At 39.3% G+C, this 22,522-nt stretch overlaps 1 protein-coding gene across 1 annotated transcript in view; it reads left to right on the top strand.

Annotated features, from left to right (window-relative positions):
* LOC126475297 (ATP-binding cassette sub-family G member 1) overlaps positions 1–22,522 on the top strand; it is a 498,031-nt gene that overhangs the window by 51,034 nt on the left and 424,475 nt on the right. The window lies entirely within an intron of this gene.

The raw sequence follows: 22,522 nt of genomic DNA, 5'->3' as shown, positions 1-22,522 counted from the left end.
GAATCCAATAAAACAGCAAATCTCCGACATCGCTGCGGCCGGATCAAAATCCTGCAAAAATGGGACCAACGACGACTGAAGAGAATCGTTCAACGTGACAGAAATGCAACTCTTACGCAAATCCTGGGCCATCAACAAAGGTCAGCATGCGAACCATTCAACGAAACATCATCGATATGGGCTTTCGGAGCCACACTTATGTACCCTTGATGCTGCACGATACAAAGCTTTAAGCCTAGCCTGGTCCCGTCAACACTGACGTTGGACTGTTGATGACTGGAAACATGTTGCCTGGTAGGACGAGTATCGTTTCAAATTGTATCGAGTGTAGGCGTATGGAGACACCTCATGAATCCATGGGCCCTGCATGTCAGCAGGGGACTGTTCAAGACGGTGGAGGCTCTGTAATAGTGTGGAGCGTGTGCAGCTGGAGTGATATGGGACACCTGATATGCCTAGATACGACGCTGACAGGTGACACGTACGTAAGCATCCTGTCTGATCACCTGCTTCCATCCATGTCCATTGTGCATTCCGACAGACTTGGGCAATTTTTAGCGGGACAACGAGACACTTCACACGTCTAGAATTCCTACAGAGTGGCTCCAGCAACACTCCTTTGAGTGTAAACACTTCCGCTGGCTACCAAACTCCCCAGACATGAATATTATTGAGCATATCTGGGGTGCCTTGCGGTGTGCTGTTCAGAAGAGATCTCCAAACCCTCGAACGCATATGGGTTTATGGACAACCTTGCGGGCTTTATGATGTCAATTCCTTCGGGCACTACTTCAGAAATTAGTTGAGTCCATGCCACATCGTTGCTGCGGCACTTCTGCGTGCTTGCGGAGGCCCTACACGTTACTAGTCAGGTGTACCAGTTTCTTTGCCTCTTCAGTGTATACGGGTTGGCTGTTGCGTAGCCCCAATTCAATAACGTGTGCTGAACAGCTTGTTCCGAGACGCGTGTACCTTCACCAGCACTGTATTCTGTCGTCAGATCTGTCACAGGTCACCGCCTGTCTTGTTTTTCAGAGCGGACAAACTTCCGGCATCCACGTTCTCCGATAAGACGTTGACGTCCAACTCCTGGTCTCTTACTCGTGGTGTCATTGTCCTTCATCACTAGCCAGAGACGCTCACGACAGTAGCTCCCGAACAGCCGATCGGTTCCGCCCTTTCTCAGGCGCCGAGGCGTAACAGTCTACCCTTTGTCAGATTCGCTTAAGTCAGTGTATGTCCTCATTTGCAGGTCGCATCATCGCTAGAATGATTCCCAGTTTCTGTCTGCTCCGGTTGCGTAATTTTCTTACTGCGCTGGGTGGAATCAGCGTCTTCAGGCGGGCAATGGTCATTATGTTTTGGCTCATCTGCGTCTACTTCCGATTTGCAGAACGAAGCGTCACCAGGCTTGTAAGTTTTAAAGCGGGATTATAAGCTATAAAGGATTTATTTCAAATTATTCCCATCCAATAACCTTCAACGACGGATATTTGGGCATTCAGTACGTTTTAGATCAAAAGTGATGGCATTAAATTCACAGACGAGGAGTTGAAGACACTAGAACAGCATTCATCAGCATTCGTCCTACGAGCGTTTAGCGTTATAAACATCTTGTTTTCATTGCCACATTTCCCGCTTCCTACACTCCACATCTTGTAGTCTGTGACTTCTTTCTGCAATTTATGCCGTGTTTCGTAGTTTCTAAGATTGAAATTGCGAAACAGAAAATATTCGTTTTAGATATACATATGAAAGCAATGCAGGTGTAACATGTCAGACATATAAGATCAGTCCTGTACTTAATCTAATCTGCTGTCCCCTTTGCTTTGTGCGCCAGTAACTAGTCATACTGAAATTTGTAACGAGATCACTGTCTCCCTGGTTTTAGCAACAAGTGCTAGCTCAGTAAATTATGTTTCTCCTCCATTGCACTGTCTGATGAACAACACAGATACAGTCAGCTTCGTGACTTCGCCTACCATTAACCTGTCAGGCGTTTGTAATCGTATTTTTTTTCCCACGATGTATCTCACCGCTACGCCTGCGGAACATAATGAAGACAGGAAAAATACTGCGCTGGTGACGTGCGGCATAAAACACTGCGCGTTTCGTGACCAATGGCATCCTGATTACGTGTTCTGTCCTTGCTATCAACCTAAGTCACCCTACCTCTCACCCGGTAACCCAAACAAGTGCGCATTAATCGTGCTGACCGATGTAGCAAGTAACTATGATTCATTATTTCATTAGTACTTGTACGAGGTTACTTCGGTCGCACATTTATTAACAGCAGCTTTAATTATACAAATTCTGTTTCTCCCCCTAGATACATTACGTTGCTTTCAATTTAAGGCTACCATTCTTTTTCTCTATAGACTACATGAAACATCTTCCGAAAAATGAAGTATCTTAAATTTTGTAGGGAGATATGAACTAGAATTCTAGCCATACAAATTTTGTTTTAATACAGTTCCCTTTACATCATCGTCTTTATTTATTTTTATTTATCCGTTTCTAAGAGAAACACACATCACACACGCACACACACACACACACACACACACACACACACACACAAATACACACACACACACACGCATACTGATTATTATATTTACTTCTGCAGTGCTGATTATGCTCCAGATACATACACAGTGGTTTAGTCACTTCTGGATGATAGTACAAACGACAATTTAAATTTTTCATCAGTTACTGGAAAACAAAGTTCATAAAAACCTGGTAGTGAGTATACCATATTTCTCGGTATTATACCTTTGTACACTCCGTGCTTTCATAAAGAGACGGTGGCTGTGTCATAAGTTACGAAAATTGGAATAATGATTTTAAGAAAGTTACATCGGAAAAGCCGATACGCAAGATCTTGAAGGAATAAATCCGTGCAATAATACATTTAACAGGATCGAAATGCTACCTTGAAAATGTACATAAAGCCATACAAAATACTTACATTACATTATAAATTGTTCAGCAACGACTACGCCAGCAGTTTTGAGAATCCCTTCGTGCGAGTGATATGGACTTGGAAAGAGATGGGAGTTGGAAGATAGAGACGGACAGAGAAGGAGGAGAGAGAGAGAGAGAGAGAGAGAGAGAGAGCATATGAGAACACGTCGTGGCGTTCAGCTCCTGACGGCGGCTTCAAACATTAGTGCGTTTTATTGATATTTCTAGTTAACTTCATCTTTGATTGAAACTAGAGCCTCATAAAATCTATCCCAAAATCTATCCCTTAATTTATCAAGAAATTAATTGTCTCTGTGTAAATACTGTCTGTCATAAAATCTTACATAATGAAGTCCATGGAAGGGAAGGAAATAGTGATGTTTGACGGCTGACCCTTCGCAATGAACTCATCTCAATCAAAATATTAATTTCAGCGACTGAACTTGGTTAATTCACAGCACACATTTACAAAAACTTTAATCACCTAAATTTTATACCACAGCGATCCTCAGTTTATCTATTTCTTTATAGTATTCCGATACTTTTTCCGGTATGGTCCGTTCAGTAAAGGTGTATCTAGAAGGTTTTAGAATAGTCTGTGCCTCAGAAGTTCTGTTGCATTGAATTTTCTCAGAGCTACGAACAATGAGACAGATGAATTGTATATCGTTAATGTTTAGAATATATTCTGAATAAAAGTAATCATTAGTTGGCACTTCATGCCTCGGAGCTGACACCCTCCTATTAGCTCTCTCAGTGTCACGTAATGACTGTGTCACAACAAAGGGCAATTTCACTTTCTCTCCTCGAGTGCTGCACAACAGCTGACACACTCGGAACAACTGCTGTTTAACAACTGGAGTGCCAGCTCCCTCACGCGGTCTGTTTAACTGTAGTCGTCTGCACTTGGTAACTGCATGTTTTGCACACTCCATGTGTAACAAATACAAAGCGATGGACAGCTGACTGCCGTTGTCGCAAAGCTGCAATGCTTGGCGTTAGACTTCATCTGAAACGTAATTTCCTTTATTCATGTTTTATCATATGTCTCCATTGCAAGTAATAATAGTAATAATAATAATAATAATTTTTATTATTATTTTGTGTGGTTCAGTGGCCGGTTGCAAGATTTTCAGTTGAACTCCATTCGGCGGCTTGTGTGTCGCTAATCTGTCTCAATTATCCAACCGGGAAAAGTGGGCCCTTAGGTTAACGAGGAATTCGAACCATGTGTCCTTCCTGGCAACTCCGCCTTTCTTTGACAGGTGAAGGCTAGATTAAAGGTAGACTTAAAATTTCCGCGGAGCAGAGGCAAATGAGAAACCATACAGCAACAAGTGTTTCGGAGCACAAAGTTTGGAGCACACTGTTGGATATGAAGCTCCGCAGCAGGCGACACCGACGTGTTCCCGTGTTGACCCATCAACATAGCAGCAATTTTAGTGGGTACGGGATCAGCCAAACTGAACCGTGAATCAATGGAAGCGTTTCGTCTGGCTGAATGAACCATGTCTCTTGTAACTTCATGTCGATGTTTCTGTCTAGATCGACCATCTTCCAAGCAAACGACTGCTCGAAACATGCACCGCTCTGAGGATCCAGGGTGACGTCAGATGTACACTGAGATGATAAGTCCTAGGATAGTGCTACGCACGTACAGATGGCGGTGGTATCGCATACAGAATGGATAACAGGGCAGTGCTTTGGCGGAGCTGTCATTTGTACTCATTCAAGTGAACAGGTTTCCGTCGTGATTATGGCCGCACGACGGGAACTAACAGACTCTGAAAGCCGAATGGTAGATGGAACAAGAAGCATCGTTGGAGAATTCAGTATTCTGAGACCCACAGTGTCATGAGTATGATGAAAATACCAAAATTCAGGCATAACCTCCCATCACAGGCAACACAGTGACTGCCTTCATTTAACGACTGAGATCTGCGGAGTTTACGTAGGGTTGTCAGTGATAAAATACAAGCTACATTGCGTTAAATAAAGGCAGAAATCATTTTGGGACGTATGATGAATTTATCCGTTACGACAGTGCGGCGAAATTTGGCGTTAATGGGCTATGGCAGCAACGACAGACGCGAATGCCTTTGCTAATAGCATGACTTCACCTGCAGAGCCTCTTCTGTGTTCGTGACCATATTGGCTGGACCCTAAATGACTGTACAACCGTGTCCTGGTCTGATTTCAGTTGGTAAGAGCTGATGGTCTGGTTCGAGTGTGGCACAGATCCCACTAATCCATGGACACAAGGTCTCAACAAGACATGTGCAAGTTGGTGGTGGCTTTGTACTGGTTTGCGATGTGTTTACATGGAATGGGCAGGGTCCTCTTGTCCAGCTGAACCGATCATTGACTGAAAATAGTTATTGTTCGGCTACTTGCAGACCATACGAACCCATTTATGGACTTCACGTTCCCAAAAAACGATGGAATTTTTATGGAAGGCAATGTGTCTTGTCACCAGGCCACAGTTGTTCGCGATTTTTTGAAGAACATTCTGGATAGTTCGAGTGAATCGTTTGGCCATCCAGATCGCCCGACATAAATTCCAACGAATATTTATGGGACATAATCGAGAGGTCAGTTCGTGCACAAAATCTGTCACTGGCGACGCTTTCGCAATTACGGCTATAGAGACAGCATTTCACAGTATTTCTGTTGGGAGCTTCCAACGACATGGTGAGTCCATGCCGTGTCGACTTGTATTACGCCAAGCAAAAGGAGGTCCTACACTATATTAGTCGGTATCCCCTGACTTTTGTCACCTCAGTGTCTTATTCCGTGGCTGATACTTACCAAGGTCTGCATGGTAGCAGTCGCAGTAATTGCTATCATCAAAGCTGTGGACTTCGTGAACATTGTTGCTGGCCACCTGCATCACTTTTTGCTTGATATCTTTCCCAATGGTAATAGCATCTTCCAACAGGATAACTGTCCTTGTCAAAAGTCCAGAATCGTACTAGAGTGGTGAGGATCATGATAGTGAACTCACGTTGATGGCATGGCCAATAAATTTGCCTGATCTGAATCAGTGGAACACATCTGGGACTCTAATCAAGCGTCAACGCCGCTTGAACAAACCACCAATTCATAATTAATCGAACGTGCGTAGACAATATACCAATGACTTTTCTAGCCTACGCTACGCAGAACCGCTGCTTATCGTCCCAAAGGTGCAGCAACAGGATTTTAAGGAGGTGATCATATTATTTTGTCTATTTGGTGTGTGTGTATAGTTTTCATTAACTTCTTTCCTCCTGGTAGAAAACCCTTCACCTGAAAACGCTGAAGTGTAAGACGGACTATAAACCCACATTTAGAAAAACAGGGGAAGGGGTTCAATGACTTGATATGAACCATTTGACACACATTTTATGTAGGTCAGCGTAGAACTTGTAAGCGGCCTCTCTTTGGTTAAGACTCGGAATGCGTGTATAATAACTACAGAAAATTGCCCTGATTAAAATGTCCCTTTTTATCTGTGAATACTGCCCCATGAAAGTACTATAATAGTGCGATCTGACTTCACTTCAAGAACAAGTCAACACAGTTACCACTTACTTCGCACAGTAGTTGATTAGAGCTTAAACTGTTTAAATTCACTTTAATGATTCACTTTACTGATCGAATTTTCTACTAATATGATTATTATGTGACTTACCAAATGTTTCAGATGGTCCAGTTTATGGGTGAACAGCACTGAGTACGTATTGCCCGTAACTGTAATCTACACATTTTTCTAAAAATATTGAATAATAGAAAAATTGTTTATGGAACGTTTACTGCTCCAAAAATCGCGACGAAAACTCGCCTTCTGGAACCTGGAAGAAGCGTACGAAAGATACTACTAGAAATCGTATGCTGTCTAAATGTGAGTAGCACATGGAAAGCAATTATCACTAAACTAATACCATCTGGGAAGGCATATGATCACAGCAAGATCCCTATTACTGGGCAATTTATAAATCCAAGACCACATGGCTACTTGAAAATAAAAGTGCTCTCAAATTAATGTCGAAAAAGCGTTTATAAATGTATAAAGTTTTATAAATGTTGAAAGTTTTTGACACGAAGAGCTAAAAAGAGATGAAATTATTTTAAGTTGCTCTTGATGAAATTTTTATAGTGTGTCTTGATTCATAATCAACTGAAAGCGCTAGTTTTCGGTATATTGAAACATTACGCGTGGATTTACGCGAAGTAATTACTAATGTGTGTCATCTTCAGCAATGTTATCGACGTTTCTTTTCTGAGTGAGATTCATACAAAGAAATGTCACTGTGAGAAACCTGCCTTCGCGTAGTGCTCGTGGTATTCAGATTAGTGGGCACAGATTATCACATGAAAATTACTCACGACTTAGCAGGCGCTTAGAACATTAGAAACTGGAAATTGACAAATGTAGCAGGCAAGAAGGAGAAACGTCTAGGAGCACGCGTCAGAGCTCGACAGTGGTAGCATCCTTGCCTATCGAGACTGTAGGTTATCGTTCCCCCGTACTGCTTGACTTGGACGGGATCCCACGACTTTGGGATGGCCATGCTAGCATGCCCAAAAGGCTAGCGCCCGAGCAGACAGACGTAATGCCTTGCAGGATCGCGCACCCACGTCACGTACCTCTGATGGAATTTCAAACAGCATTCTGAAAGTTGTTCTAACTTAATAAGTAATGCCATTTGTGATAAATGTTATGCATCACTGGCGCAGGGAATTTTTCCAGATAAATTAAAATATGTTATGTTAAACGTCATTATAATAAACGTAACAAGAAAGACTTCTTTCTTTCTGACTTCTTTTTCTAAACTATTCGAAAAAAGTAATGCACTGAAGGGTAGATATCAGAGTTTGGATTCCAGAAGGGTTGCGCTACTGAGATTTATATTTTTTACGTCTACTCATCAAATATTACAATCCTTAAATAGTAAAATGTCGCCGGCTGGAATTTTTTGTAAAGGCGTTTGAATGTATGTTACAATTGAATGTATGTTACTCTCTTAGAAAAGTTTAAGTTTAATGGAACAAATGACCTTACATATCACTGATTTGAATAACACCAACAAACAGACTGCAAAAAGATGTTCTGAATAATTCGAACAATGTTGGAAGGGTAAAAAGTTTAGTTATTGTGAAGAATCACAATTGGAGTCCCTTAGGGATCAGTTTTGGGTCGACTCCTATTCCTTATATAGCATCCATTTAACGAGCAGTAAAGGTATTTTTTGCAGGCGACGCTCTACTGCTATTATATATCCTGTTACAGAGAAAGTTACAGTACAGATTGTTAATGACATTTTTCAAAGAAATATTAAGTGGTTCTCTGAAAGTGGACTCTCCCTAATGTTTGAGAAAACACATTGTATTCCATTCTGTAGAACAAATAGTCACACAAACAACTGATGTAGAACATGTTAAGGGGGAATATACAAATCTTTGTGTGTTCATACTTATAAAAACTTGAACTGGAAGAATCATGTTACTGAGCTACTCAAACAATTATGTTCAGCTAATTTTGCTCTTCTGTATATTTGCTAGTCCCGGAAACAAATCAATCACTCTCCTGACATATTTTGCATATTTCCATTCAATAATCTGTTACGGGATAATTTTCTGGGGTAACTCACTACTTATAACGAAAATATTGATTGCACAAAAGCGAGCAGTAAGAATAGTATGTGGTATTTACGCTCCGTCGTGCTGTAGTTACCTCTCCATGGAGCTGGGTATTTTAACTGCAGCGTCATAACACATTTATTTGCTAATGAAATTCGTCATAAATAACGCATCACAATTTGAGAAGAACGGTGATGTTCACACTTGCAATATTAAAGGAAAATATGACGTGTATTACCCATTATTAAGGGTGACAGTGGCTCAGAAAGAATTTCAATACGCAGCAACAAAAATATTTGATCATTTGCTGGGTAACATAAAATGCCTGACAGGTAGCATAACAAGTCACAAATCTAACGTAAAATCATTTCTTCTTGACAACTCCTATTTTGTGGACGAATTTCTCTGTTAAAATCGGTAGTGTGGAAAAAACTTGTTTTAAGCGTAGCTGCATGAGTAGGACTAAAAAATGATGTTTTCTTTTTTGAGTCATCAGTCTTCTGACTGGTATAATGCGTTCCCCCATGAATTCCTCTCCTGTACCAACCTCTTCGTCTCAGAACAGCACTTGCACAGAGCATCCTCAGTTATTTGTTGCATGTAATCTAATCTCTCCTTTCCTCCACAGTTTTTGCTCTCTACAACTCCCTTTAGTACTAGTGAAGTCAGTTCGCAATGTCGTAACATATTTCCTATTATCCTGTTCCTTCTTATTGTCACTATTTTCCATACGTTCCTTTCTTCGCCAATTCTGCAGAGAAACTCGTTATTCCTTACCTTACCAGTCCACCTAATTTGCAACATTCTTCTGTAGCACATCTCAAATGCTTCGATTCTTTTCTATTCCAATTTTCCCACAGTCAGTTATTTACTGCTACATGGTGCTGGGCTCTAAATGACCATTTTCAGGAATTTCTTCCTCATTTAATGTCTGATACCAGTAGACTTCTCTGGTCTAGGAATGTCCTCTTTGCCCGTGCTAGCATGCTTTTTACGTCCTACTAACTTCGTCCGTCATACGTTATTTTGCTTCCAAGGTAGCAGAACTCCTTAAGTGCTTCTACTTCAAAATCACCAATTTTGATCTTAAATTTCCCGCTGTTCTCATTTCTGCTACTTCTCATTACTTCCATCTTTCTTCTGTTTAGCCTCAGTTCATATTCAGTACTCATTAGACTTCATTCCATTTTATTCCCAGCAACAGTTGCTATCTAGCTTATTGAGCACCACAGATATATTGTCCACGTACTATCGGCAACAAAGCGACTCTTTTGTTACTCAGTCTATGGACTAGATCCACGAGTGTTCACTGTTTGATCCCCTCGAGACTTTTATGGCATATGATGTGACGTAATTCTCTGCCAATACTTCATGTCACACTGTGGTTTCGTTTAGACACTACGGTTCCATCCATAGCTGACTGGACAAGCTCCAGTCCTAGTGACAACTAAATTCGGGAATTGTTTACGTTGAAAACAGTCTCTTATATTTGATTTACACAGTCAGTTCCTAAATATCACACTATATCTCGCACGCAAAGCTAAGTTCAATATTCTGGAGAACAACTTGAGCAGAGACGTTTTGTCTAACAAATCGTTAGTTAAAAATTAAACTACAGTTCATATAAATAATTATTTAGTCTTTACCGTAGTACCACGGAAAAGTCGTTTTTTTTCTTTTCCTTAACATGAAAAAAAGAACTGCGGACAGCATACAAAGCAGCTGACTATTTGTCATTCCCAATGAATCTTACAGGACCAAGTATCTGCCTGAAGAGAGAGACCTGTAACAAAGTTGGGATCAGAGACATAGGTTCTAATTACAGAGCCCATAAAAGCTGCTTTCTCCCTCACTGCAAAGTTCCAGTAACTCAATAACTGCTCTTTCCGCTGCGCGTCTCTCTCTCTCACCCTCTCTCTCTATCTCTCTCTCTCTTTCTCTCTCTCTCTCTCTCTCTCTCTCTCTCTCTCTCTCCATCCTTCTTTACCCCCTCCTTTGTTCATTTTAATACTTTTTCACAACTCCAAAAGCAGTCATTCAAAATACTCGTCCTAAATTGTTGCTCTGTAACTAAAAGCTCTGAATCTCTCTTGTAATATGCATGTGAATGCACATAGTTTACCGACAATGAATTAATATTCTGGATGTACCATGAACTACAGCGACTACTCGAAAATTTGCATTTACAACAACATGTAAAAGACATCATGAAAGCATAAAATTAAAGCGAAATCCTATGAAATATTGTGAATAAATTAATACGGCAATCCAATAATGAATTTCTGTTTCTCTGCTGTGAGTCCAGCGATGTACCAGAATTAATCTGAGAACAGTTTATTAGTGAAGGAGTTCCTGACTTTGAGGGATTAAATAAAATAGTATGAATACATTTTCAGGCCAAGTGACTTTTTGAGCTTTGCTCCATTAATCGTCACTCTTCTCGGAGCTCCCACAAGAAAGGGGTAAGGCACAGCAGTTTGAATACAAACAAAAGCGTCGTTTTCTCTTCTCTATCAAGGTTTGCATAGAAAAGAAGGTAGACAAAGAGTTCGGATTCTGTGAACAAGGAGCCGAGAACGCCCAAAGATGGGAACAGATTCCACAGTATGATTGATCACTTTTGATCATGAACTGCAAGTCACAGCACACAATCTTCATATCGAAAGAAAGAAGTCATGACTCGTTCTACTGACGATACGATTCCTTAGTATCTCTTATCGAAATAAAAAACCAGAAACTGAAAGTAGTGTTTCAAAGACAAGTTTCATAACCTATTCCTTTAAAATAATTTATTTTCTTTTATTTTTCCGGGGTGCATCTGGCATATCAACACATCCTTGTGCAATATTTCGGATGCGGAACTTAAGTCATCTTCTTTGACACACCCAGCCTGAAAATTACCATAAGGCTCACAGCCGAAGTATCGAAAGTGTTAATATCTTGAATGCAGCCTCTCAAAAGGATGGAATGTTCAATCCTCGCAAAAGTTCGAGAATTAAAATAATAATTATAATAATTATTATTATACAAGACTTGAGAACACTGTGCTAACGACAGCCGTGATTCACGGCCATGAGTGCTTATTACAGTTTTATCACGTTTTTATACCATGTGACATTGCCAATCACATCTCTTTTATTAACTTCGTGGAGACAAATGCGACGATGATCGCTAGGATCAAAACCAGTCACCGAATAAAACAAATGTTTGTTATTATAGACTGTGCCGGTACTCACATATTGAACAATCTATCTTTAAGGTGACCATGTCACCCCTCATAATTATTAAGGGTATTTAAAATCCGTCTATGTAATTACAAAAATGAACCTATCCATACGCTTTTCGTTTTGTTGATATAAAATATCGTCAATGGTCTGTAAAGCAATATATTTCGAATTTGGTTTGCTTTCTATCTCTAAAAACAACTCGTTACATAGGACACTGAGGTGTGGTTTTACTTCCAGTATTTTATGTATGATTTTCGCTCACATCGAGAAATGCGTGCTTGCACAATTCTGAGGTATTCCTTCTTATGCCACTGCTGCTTTCGTCTAATCTCACATTTGCAGCACTACAAATTTCTTGATGTGAAACACGACTCAGTAAAACGACACTACCGTTTGCGTCTGTTTTCTGTAAGTAGTTGAAACGTCCCCTTAGAAGAATTATACATGACTGTGTTTAAACTGACACACAATATTTTTTAGCGCAACGCAATCTGACTTTCAATAATCCTTACAAAAGAATGGCCCTGACTAACATTAACCTATACTTTTCACAAATCACTTACCTCACAAAAATCTTCGTTACTCGAACTACTGCAATACAGCAAGCGCCACTACTGCCAGCTAAATAAAAGATTCAAACTAAGGAAGGCACTAACTACTGATAGGCATAGTTAACAAAAGAAAGATTTTGATAGAGAACAAACAATGTATTTACCTTACTAGTGTTCAAACGTCATAATATATATAGCAGTTCATGACATGCAGTCTTAGAAATTTCAAAACTCCGCCATCTCTCCCCCCACATCCACCACTGCTGGCGGCTCACCTCCAACTGTGCAATGCTACGTGCTGTTAACATCCAGCTGCCCAACACTACAATGGCAGACAACAATGCAAAGTAGCCACAGACTGCACACAGCACAGCCAGTGATTTTCATACAGAGTGCTACGTGACGTTACCAATAAGAAAACTAAACGGTCTATTTACATAGCCCCAATGCTCCCCACAAAAAATTTTACAAATTGTTTTGGGCAGTGGTCAATACAGATTTGAAGAAATTTTTCATAATTACAATAACAAAGATATCAAATTCACACACTTATTGATACAATGTTGGTCAAAAGCTAAAATTTTCTCACAGTCCGTAAAGACAGTCCTGATCGTTCATCACAGTAAAATAGCTGTGTTTTTCTCAATGTCTGAGCAGTAAAAGAAAATGCACACGGAAGTAGTGGATTTCCATGCAGTCTTGAAGATGTAGTGTTGTCCTTCCAACGGAAAGACAGTGCTGATTCTTGAATGCAGACAGGTAATGTGCCACAACAGAGCAAACCCACCGCAGAGTCAGTCGAAGTTTTGAAGAGTATTGGTAGGTAGGTCATCACAGAGGAGACCCACTGTAGTCCTGGTAGAGATTGTGGTATTGGTGTGCCACCAGAGGTGGAGACCCACTGCAGTCCTTGTAGAAATAATGGTACTGGTGAATCAGCAAAGGTGTAGACCCACTGTAGTCCTTGTAGAAATAATGGTATTGGTGGGTCATCAAAGATGCAGACCCACTGTAGTCCTTGTAGAGATGGCCAGCAGCCATCTGCTGCTACTGTGGAGGTGCACAATCACCATCGAAGAGTCTTGCAGACAATATAGCAAGTCCATAACCACCACTTGTGCACTCAAAAAGTTTTTGGAATTGTCCTTAGAACCAGCAATGCTGTTATCCAGTCCCTTGCTGAATTATTAACACATGTGCAAACACTAACAGTCCCTACTTCTCACATATTGTCCATATACTATGACCAACAGAAATGTGTGCAGTTAAATGTAACTTACAAGTTAATAACATGATGAACTGGTATCAATTACAATTTTATAACATAAGAATACAATATCAACAGTACAAAATACATCATTAAAAACATAATAATACAGATAACATTTGTAGTAATAGGGGCTTTACAAAAGAAAAGAAATAAACATATACATCAGTGTTACAGGAATTATGACATAAGTAAATACATAAAAGATCAGAATAATTATTGAAACATCAACTTCACACATGAGCATTAAAACAGAACGGAATTATTAATGTCTAACATCTTTACAAAGAAAATAACATATTATTAGAAAAATTCTACAACATAACTCTTATTAGCTAAACACATAAAGACAGGAAAAACACAAATATATAAGAGTGTACAAACACATAGCAGAATAACACAGGGGGAAAGGACAGGGTTTGTTTTCAGTGTAACATTTGGTACTGCAGTATTTTGCAAACAAAACCTTTTTTTTTTCTTGGAGATCTCCCTTCCTTCATCATTATTCCCAAAAAGTCCTATCTATACCTGCTTTCTGTACTTTTTTTCGTATAACTTATCAGTGCATTTCTTCCAATTCATCACAACTCGTTCTCTTATATAGCGTACCCCCTCTTAAGCTAACTTAAATCTACTGAGCTCAGATGCTAAACTAGGGGACGAGGCAATGCAGCAGCACAAAACAATTAATACAAACAGCAATGAAAAAAATTACCAAGCAGTACAACATTACAACTAATATGAGCCAATGTGCAGCAACAAGAAAAATAAATCAGTAGTAAAACTAGCTTAGTAGAGTAATACAAAGTGAAATTTAGTAGCACTATGCCTGGCAAACAGCAGCAGCAAATACAATAACTTATATCTGAACATGACATAGCTCAAGCAGAAAAAATATTACTGTAAAAATGGCCATGTTTAATACCTATGTCACATCTTAACACTAGGGTGATGCATCACGAGAACTTACGCTAGCAGATAAGTTACCAAATCGTAAAAAAATTATTTATGCAATTCCTGTGAAGGGAAATGTCTATTTATGTGCCCTCATTTTCTTGGAAGTAGATCATAAATTTATAATTGACTGGACCTGTAGGCATAAAATAACTGTATTAGTACCAGTGCTGCAGTGCAGCTATAAACTAGATATTAAACAAAATGAGTAAATAAATACATAAAGCAAGCCATATGGCATTTCTCTCAACTAGCAAGACAATAGTCATGAAATGTTTCTCATCGTTTCATTAGTTTTTTTAGTAAATATTATAAATTAAGAGCTCCACAGTATTATCATATGTTTTCAAGTTTGAGAGTGTCGTATTTGCGATGCTTTCTACAAAGGAATGTCAGTAGCGAGGGTAGTGGCCCCCCCTTTTTTTTTACTTGTGCCTCTGAAATGGCAAACACTAATGGCTTTTTCTCCAGGCATCTGACACAGCTGGCCGCTCAAGACGCGTTACGTCAAGGTCACTTGGCTTTCTTACCGAAATATTTACAACACCAGTTTGCAACACAGTGACAGCCTCATATACAAATAAAATTTCACAAGTCAAGAAATTACAGTAGAAAAGTGTAGAAACAAAATCCTATAAATATGACAGTGTCCAAAAAATTTTCGTCGGCATTGTAATACAATCATGTATTTACATACATTTCATAACTCTTAAAGTATGATTCTTGGTTTCCAACATCCTTTTCCACAAATCAGAGTCCCTAACCACTACTCATTATTCATATACGTATTCGTCAACACTTCTTCAATATTTCATCATAATAAATACATCGAACCGACCGGAACAGAAAAACTGGTTTACGAAGACAGACAACAGAAGACACGGAAATCACTAGGCATGGTACGAAACGTCTACAACAAACAATGCATTTCCAGAAACACCAAGATCAGACACTATAACACAGTGATCAAACCCGCCGTACTGTATGCCAGCAAAACACTAGCACTCAACAGGAAAATCAAAATTGAAGAAATCAAAAAAGAAGAACGCAAAATCATGAGGAAAATTTTAGGAGGAAGACCCACACCAGATGGCTACAGACCACAGAAGAACTCAACAGTAGAAGCATATTCGAACATCGAGAACGATATGAGAAAAAGGCGCCTTAAATTCTATGGACATTTAGATAGACTCCCTGAAACAAGACTCACCAAGAAAATTCTAGAACACATCAAGACATTTAAAGTCTCGACACCCTGGATGGAAGGAGTCCGAAAAGACCTACAAGCAATTGGCACCACAAACACCACAGACAGAAGCACCTTCCGAAAACACATAGACAATTGGGAAGTAAAGTCAGAAGCGCTAAAACAGCGGACCAAACAAGAATGGTCTGAGGAGAGAAAAGAGGCCCTCTCCAAGAGAATGAAGGAGTACTGGAAGGACAAGAAGAACAAGCCTTCAAAGTCATAAGCTTAACGATTTCCTTTTAGGGAAAATTCGCCAACAATAATAATAATAATAAATACATAGCATAATCAAATTCCTCATATACAGTAGCATCATCTTATTGATCATAAACATACCTCAACAGCATAATACACATCGTCGTCGTAAAAATTACATTATAACACCTCAGTCAAATCTCAAAAACGTTGTAGCTTCCTCCAATAATTTCAAAACCTAAAAAAAGTTCTCTGCTCATGTCAAAAGTGTCATCTGCCTCAAACGTACTTTAAAAATCATCATCCCATACCAAATATATCATTCAAAGATCTCATAATATCACAATGGGTCCAAAAAGATATGAACAGTTCACAAAGTACAGACAAAATACAATTTCGTAAGTGTGAAGTTATCCAACGGTGTAATTGCGTAAACATCTGTCACTGCCGTAGTAAAAAAGTTTGTCTCTCTCAGTTAAATGATCAGATAGCTGTGTAATTATGTTTTAGAGAAATATGGTACTGATGTGTAAAGTTGTGTAAGCAAATACCATATTAGCTAGGGATCCTTGTGCTTGCCAAACACATGATACACAAAGTAAGCGTGTACCCCCCCCTGAGGATTAATGTAATTATACCCTCAGGTGTTACAGATTACAGCAATGGAATGAAATGTATCACGGAAAACCTTTGTATCAGTGTACTTCAAATATCTTTAAAATAAATGTTTTAAGTACAAAATTAATCACACAAATGCGTGTAGTGTAGTGCTAAACTGTGCGTCTTGTTGTAAGATAATCTCTGTGAAAGTGTCTTAGTTATCGTCCTCCGAAAGCTAAGTTCCGCAAAAGTCAATGTACTTACCTCATGATAAACAAAAGTGAAATGCTTTGCGTATAGATATCTTAGTTATTATGCTTATTGCCGTGATGAAGGAAGTACTGTGCTGTAACATATTGTTGTGCTACGGAAAAGGCTGTCTCATTCTAGCTATACCACAAAATTTACTACTAAAACATGTTTTACTTTCCAGAATAATACAGAAAAACTGTGCAGATATAAAACAGATACACCGCAAAAGCAACATTGTAAATTGTCACTCATTAGTAGCGTCATGATAAAATCATGTAGCTGTCACATAAACTAACCACTGTGTCATCTGGTATCTCACTGAAAGTACTTTAAATCCAGAATGTATTTTCAAGTAAACCAAAATGTTGCATCAAAATCTCATTAGCAGTACTGGTAAATGTTGTAAGTATGTGAGCCTTATAGTCGTTGCATAATCGTGCAACTAACAAGCAAGAATGTACACACACAATAACACTGTGTCGTCTGTTCACAATAACAATGCAGTCGTAATTTCTGTTTAAATAAGTTCCCTTGGTTCTTGACTGGATAGTTAACTTTAAAACATCGTTGCAGGTTAACAGTTTCTAAGATTGAAAAAGAGTACTAGTAACGTGAAGTGAAAAATTTTATAGCAAAGACTAAGTTAAAAAGCAGATTATCTCTCAATAAACGGTTTTACATGTGAAATATGGTGTAAACCTTTACTCTTCCTAGTACACAGAGTTTCAACTTCAACGCAGTTATCATGTGGTATACGTCGATAAGGAATGCTAAAATTTTTCTCAAGTTTAGCGTCTACATTATTTTTCTCGGAGCCAGCTGGCGCACGTGTCTGCCTGCGGTGCGAGTCATTGTCTGTCTCTTTGTTGCCGCGCGTTGTTACTGGGATTTGGTGATCTAACTTCTACGAATTCACCTTGTCGAGAGTGCCCTGCTCTGTTTGAATCCCGCCAGTTCTGATGGAATTCAGGTCTGTCGTTTTGTCGGTAGTTTACATAGTTTCTTGTTTGTCGGTCATGTGGTGGAGAATTTCTCCCGGAATCGTAACTGCGCCCTGAACTGTTGCGTCTGAAGTTATTCTGTCTCCCTTGATAATAATTGTTTTTGTTCCCATATTGTCTGTTTCTATGGTAATCTCTGTCATATTCATTACTACAGAAATGCGATCTTTCTCTGTAACTATTATTCCTCTGCCAGTGGTTGTCCTATGGGTGGTGTCAGTTTTGGTCATGATTGGCGTTGTGAGAATAGCCTTGTCGTGTCCAGTTATTATTTCTTTCATCACGGAATTGCCACGGATGTGGCCTGTAATTGTTGTGTTCCTGTTTTCGCGTTCTGCGATTGTCAGTGTCAATTTCTAATTCTTGTAAGAGTCCCTGAAAAGCTTCAATGTCGTCTTTGCAACGTCCTGCTAAAATAATATGCCGTAAATGTTCAGGTAATTTGATTAAGCAAATGCGGATGAGTTCTGAGGGGCTGTATGGGTTTGACAGGTACTGATTCTTGTGCAACATACCTTCAAAATATTTCACAAGACTGGAAAATTCAGATTGTTCGAAATGTTTCATCATTATGATGCCATGTTTTACTCGGTCTTGTGTGGCTTGAGACCAATATTCTGAGAGGAAGGCATGGTAAAATTCTGTGGCAATCGTGAATGACCGATCGCATTCTTACAGCTGGTTCATTCTCTAAGTAGCCACACATAAATTCTAATCTGTGTTCTAATGACCAGTTGGGCGGATGAGAGTGTTGATGAAGCCACGCTTGTGGATGAATGTCGTTGCCAGAATTCTTAAATGTTTTGAATTTACGTGTAGTAATGAACAGCTTATAGTCAAAATCATCATGTCGGCGAGTCGCATGTCGGTCATTGTTACGTCGTTTCGGCGGTTCCACCTCAAAATTCGGTGTACCTTGCCAATTTCTTTCATAATTTCCGAAGTGCCCTGTGTTGTTATTTTGTGGCTGTTCCGTATTTCTATGTCCCTCTTGCCGTACTGGAGCGCGAGTGTCCTCTGAAATATGTAATTCTTGTATTACCTGTGTCAGCTGATCTTGTACTTCCCAGATTTCTCTTTGGTGTTGCGTACTAATTTGATTCAGATTTTGTTTCAATTTCCTAGTTTGTTCGCACTCTTCTGTGTCATTAAAGACTATCGGTTCTGTGTCATTCAGATTATCATCTACCTTCGTAGATAAATTATTTAGCTGATCCGAAAGTTCAACTACTTTCTCTGATAATGAACTAATTTCCTCCATGTGTCTTTCTGAACCAATTTTCAGAGTATCTACTGTGTCCTTTAAGTTTTCTTGAGTTTTTGCAAGTTGCGTAACCGAATCGGTAGATGCAACTGAGTCAATTTTAGCTTGCAAGGTCTCATGATTTTCGTGAACAATAGTTTGCAGTTCTTTTATGGCTGCTTCATGATTCTGTAATGCATTTTCATGCCGCGAAAAAATAGGTTGAAAATGCTCACAAATTTGTGTTTTTACGTCATTACAGACTTTTTGACATTTCGATTCAATGTTATGTAACTCAGTAGTTAAATCTTCACGTGTTTGTTCAAGTGTGGTGTCTAACTTTTGAAGCTTTTGCTGTGTTTGTATCTGATTTTGTTCCATTGTGTCTAACTGTTGCTGTGTTTGTCTCTGATTTTGTTCCATTGTGTCTAACTTTTGAAGATTTTGTTCCATTGTGTCTAACTTTTGAAGCTTTTGCTGTGTTTGTCTCTGATTTTGTTACATTGTGTCTAACTTTTGAAGCTTTTGTCCCATTTGTTGCATTAATTGTAATAACAATGCACTGGTGTCTGAAACATGTTCCTCAGTGCTTTTCGGCAGTGAATTTGCACCGGCAACATTCACATTTTGACAAGCAGGAAATGTGTCTTGACTTATTTGAGAAAACGGTTGTTGTTGTGGTCTTCAGTCCTGAGACTGGTTTGATGCAGCTCTCCATGCTACTCTATCCTGTGCAAGCTTCTTCATCTCCCAGTACCTACTGCAACCTACATCCTTCTGAATCTGCTTAGTGTATTGATATCTTGGTCTCCCTCTACGATTTTTACCCTCCACGCTGCCCTCCAATGCTAAATTTGTGAGGACCCAAAACCTGAATCTACAGTATTTGCAAGATTGCGTCCCGTCATTTCGGATTCCTGAGGCAAGCTGTTGCCGACCGACCGATCGATAATGCTTCCCTGTTCACTAATTGTTTCACTGTCTCATTGTTTGCAGCCCGCTCCATTTCCTTATGCACAATTACCAAATTATTACTTTGAACATTAGTTAATTCATTACATGGTGGCGCTAAGACACTGCTTTCGTCTTCACTGTCATTTCTCTGTTTACTTTGGAGCCTAGTATTACGTTTTTCACACGCCATTATTGTCACAAATTTCACACGACAACACCGAAAAACACAATTTGAAGAGCAAAATAAGAAAACACATTAACATAACATTGAAAATAATATCTCGTTAATTGCAAGCGCAGCTGCGAAATACTTGCTGCAAATCTACATGCATGCCACAACTGTTTTACTGTACAACAATGAAAAACTACAACTACAAAGGAAATTCTCTCTATAATTACGCGCTAGCAATAAACAAAAGCTACACTAATTACACAAACTACAAGAAAAAAATCAGAAGATTCCAGTGAGGTATCCTCGGCTAAGGGTCGACATATGAAACGTCCCCTTAGAAGAATTATACGTGACTGTGTTTAAACTGACACACAATATTTTTTAGCGCAATGCAGTCTGACTTTCAATAATCCCTACAAAAGAATGGCCCTGACTAACATTAACCTATACTTTTCACAAATCACTTACCTCACAAAAATCTTCGTTACTCGTACTACTGCAATACAGCAAGCGCCACTACTGCCAGCTAAATAAAAGATTCAAACTATGGAAGGCACTAACTACTGATAGGCATAGTTAACAAAAGAAAGATTTTGATAGAGAACAAACAATGTATTTACCTTACTAGTGTTCAAAAGTCATAATATATATAGCAGTTCATGACATCCAGTCTTATAAATTTCAAAACTCCGCCATCTCTCTCCCCACATCCACCACTGCTGGCGGCTCACCTCCAACTGCGCAACGCTACGCGCTGTTAACATCCAGCTGCCCAACACTACAATGGCAGACAACAATGCAAACTAGCCACAGACTACACACAGCACAGCCAGTGATTTTCATACAGAGTGCTACGTGGCGTTACCAATAAGAAAACTAAACAGTCTACTTACATAGTGTTACCAATTAAACCGCCAGATCAGGTACTCACTTGTTCTAGAAATATTGTCGTCATTTGTTGTTTCTAATAGGTGTATTACTCCATTTTAATAATATTGACACATATACTTATTTATTATTTAAGTGAAAGGGGATAGTTTGGGAGTTCAAGAACCACATGGAGAGAAGGTGGGCAGAGGGAGGTGAGAAACGGGGGAGACAAGATGAATTACTCACTATCAGTGTTGATTTTTGCTCTCTAAATAAATTCTAAAATCATTGGGGGAAGTGACAACAAAACGGCTATTCACGTTGGTGTGTAGAAAGTATGAGTCTGGCGACATACCATCTGACTTTCGGAGAAGCATCATCCGCACAATTTCGAAGACGGCAAGAGCTGACAAGTGCGAAAATTATCGTACAATCAGCTTAACAGGTGATGCATCCAAGTTGCTTACAAGAATAATATACAGAAGAATGGAAAAGAAAATTGATAATGCGCTAGGTGACGATCAGTTTGGCTTTAGGAAAAGTAAAGGGACGAGAGAGGCAATTCTGACGTTACGCCTAGTAATGGAAGCAAAGCTAAAGGAAAATCATGACACTTTCATAGGATTTGTCGACCTGGAAAAAGCTTTCGACAATGTATAATGGTGCTAGATGTTCGAAACCCTGAAAAAAGTAGGGGTAAGCTATAGGGAGAGACGGGTCGTATACAATATGTAGAACAGCCAAGAGGGAATAATAATAGTGGACGATCAAGAACGAAGTGCTCGTATTAAGAAGGGTGTAAGACAAGGCTGTAGCCTTTCGCCCCTACTGTTCAATCAGTACATCGAGGAAGCAATGATGGAAATAAAAGAAAGGTTCAGGAGTGGAATTAGCATTCAAGGTGAAAGGATATCAGTGACACTATTCGCTGATGACATTGCCATTCTGAGTGAAAGTGATGAAGAATTACATGATCTGCTGAACGGAATGAACAGTCTAGTGAGTACACAGTATGGATTAAGAGTAAATCGAAGAAAGACGAAATATTGAGAAGTAGTAGAAATGAGAACATCGAGAAACTTAACATCAGGATTTATGGTCACGAAGTAGATGAAGTTAAGAAATTCTGCTACCTAGTCAGTAAAATAACCACTAACGGACGGAGCATGGAGGACATCTAAAGAAGACTAGCAATGGCAAAAATGGCATTCCTGCCCAAGAGAAGTTAACTAATATCAAATATAGGCCTTAATTTGGGGAAGAAATTTCTGAGAATGTGCATCTGGAGTACAGCATTGTAATGTAGTGAAACAAGGACTGTGGGAAAACCGGAACAGAAGAGAATCGAAGCAGTTGAGGTGTGGTGTTATAGACGAATGTTGAAAATTAGGTGAACTG

Source organism: Schistocerca serialis, chromosome 4, assembly GCF_023864345.2.
Source record: "Schistocerca serialis cubense isolate TAMUIC-IGC-003099 chromosome 4, iqSchSeri2.2, whole genome shotgun sequence".
Taxonomy (NCBI): Eukaryota; Metazoa; Arthropoda; class Insecta; order Orthoptera; family Acrididae; genus Schistocerca; species Schistocerca serialis.
The sequence above is the reverse complement of the archived record's forward strand: the minus strand, read 5'-3'. Positions and strand labels throughout refer to the sequence as shown.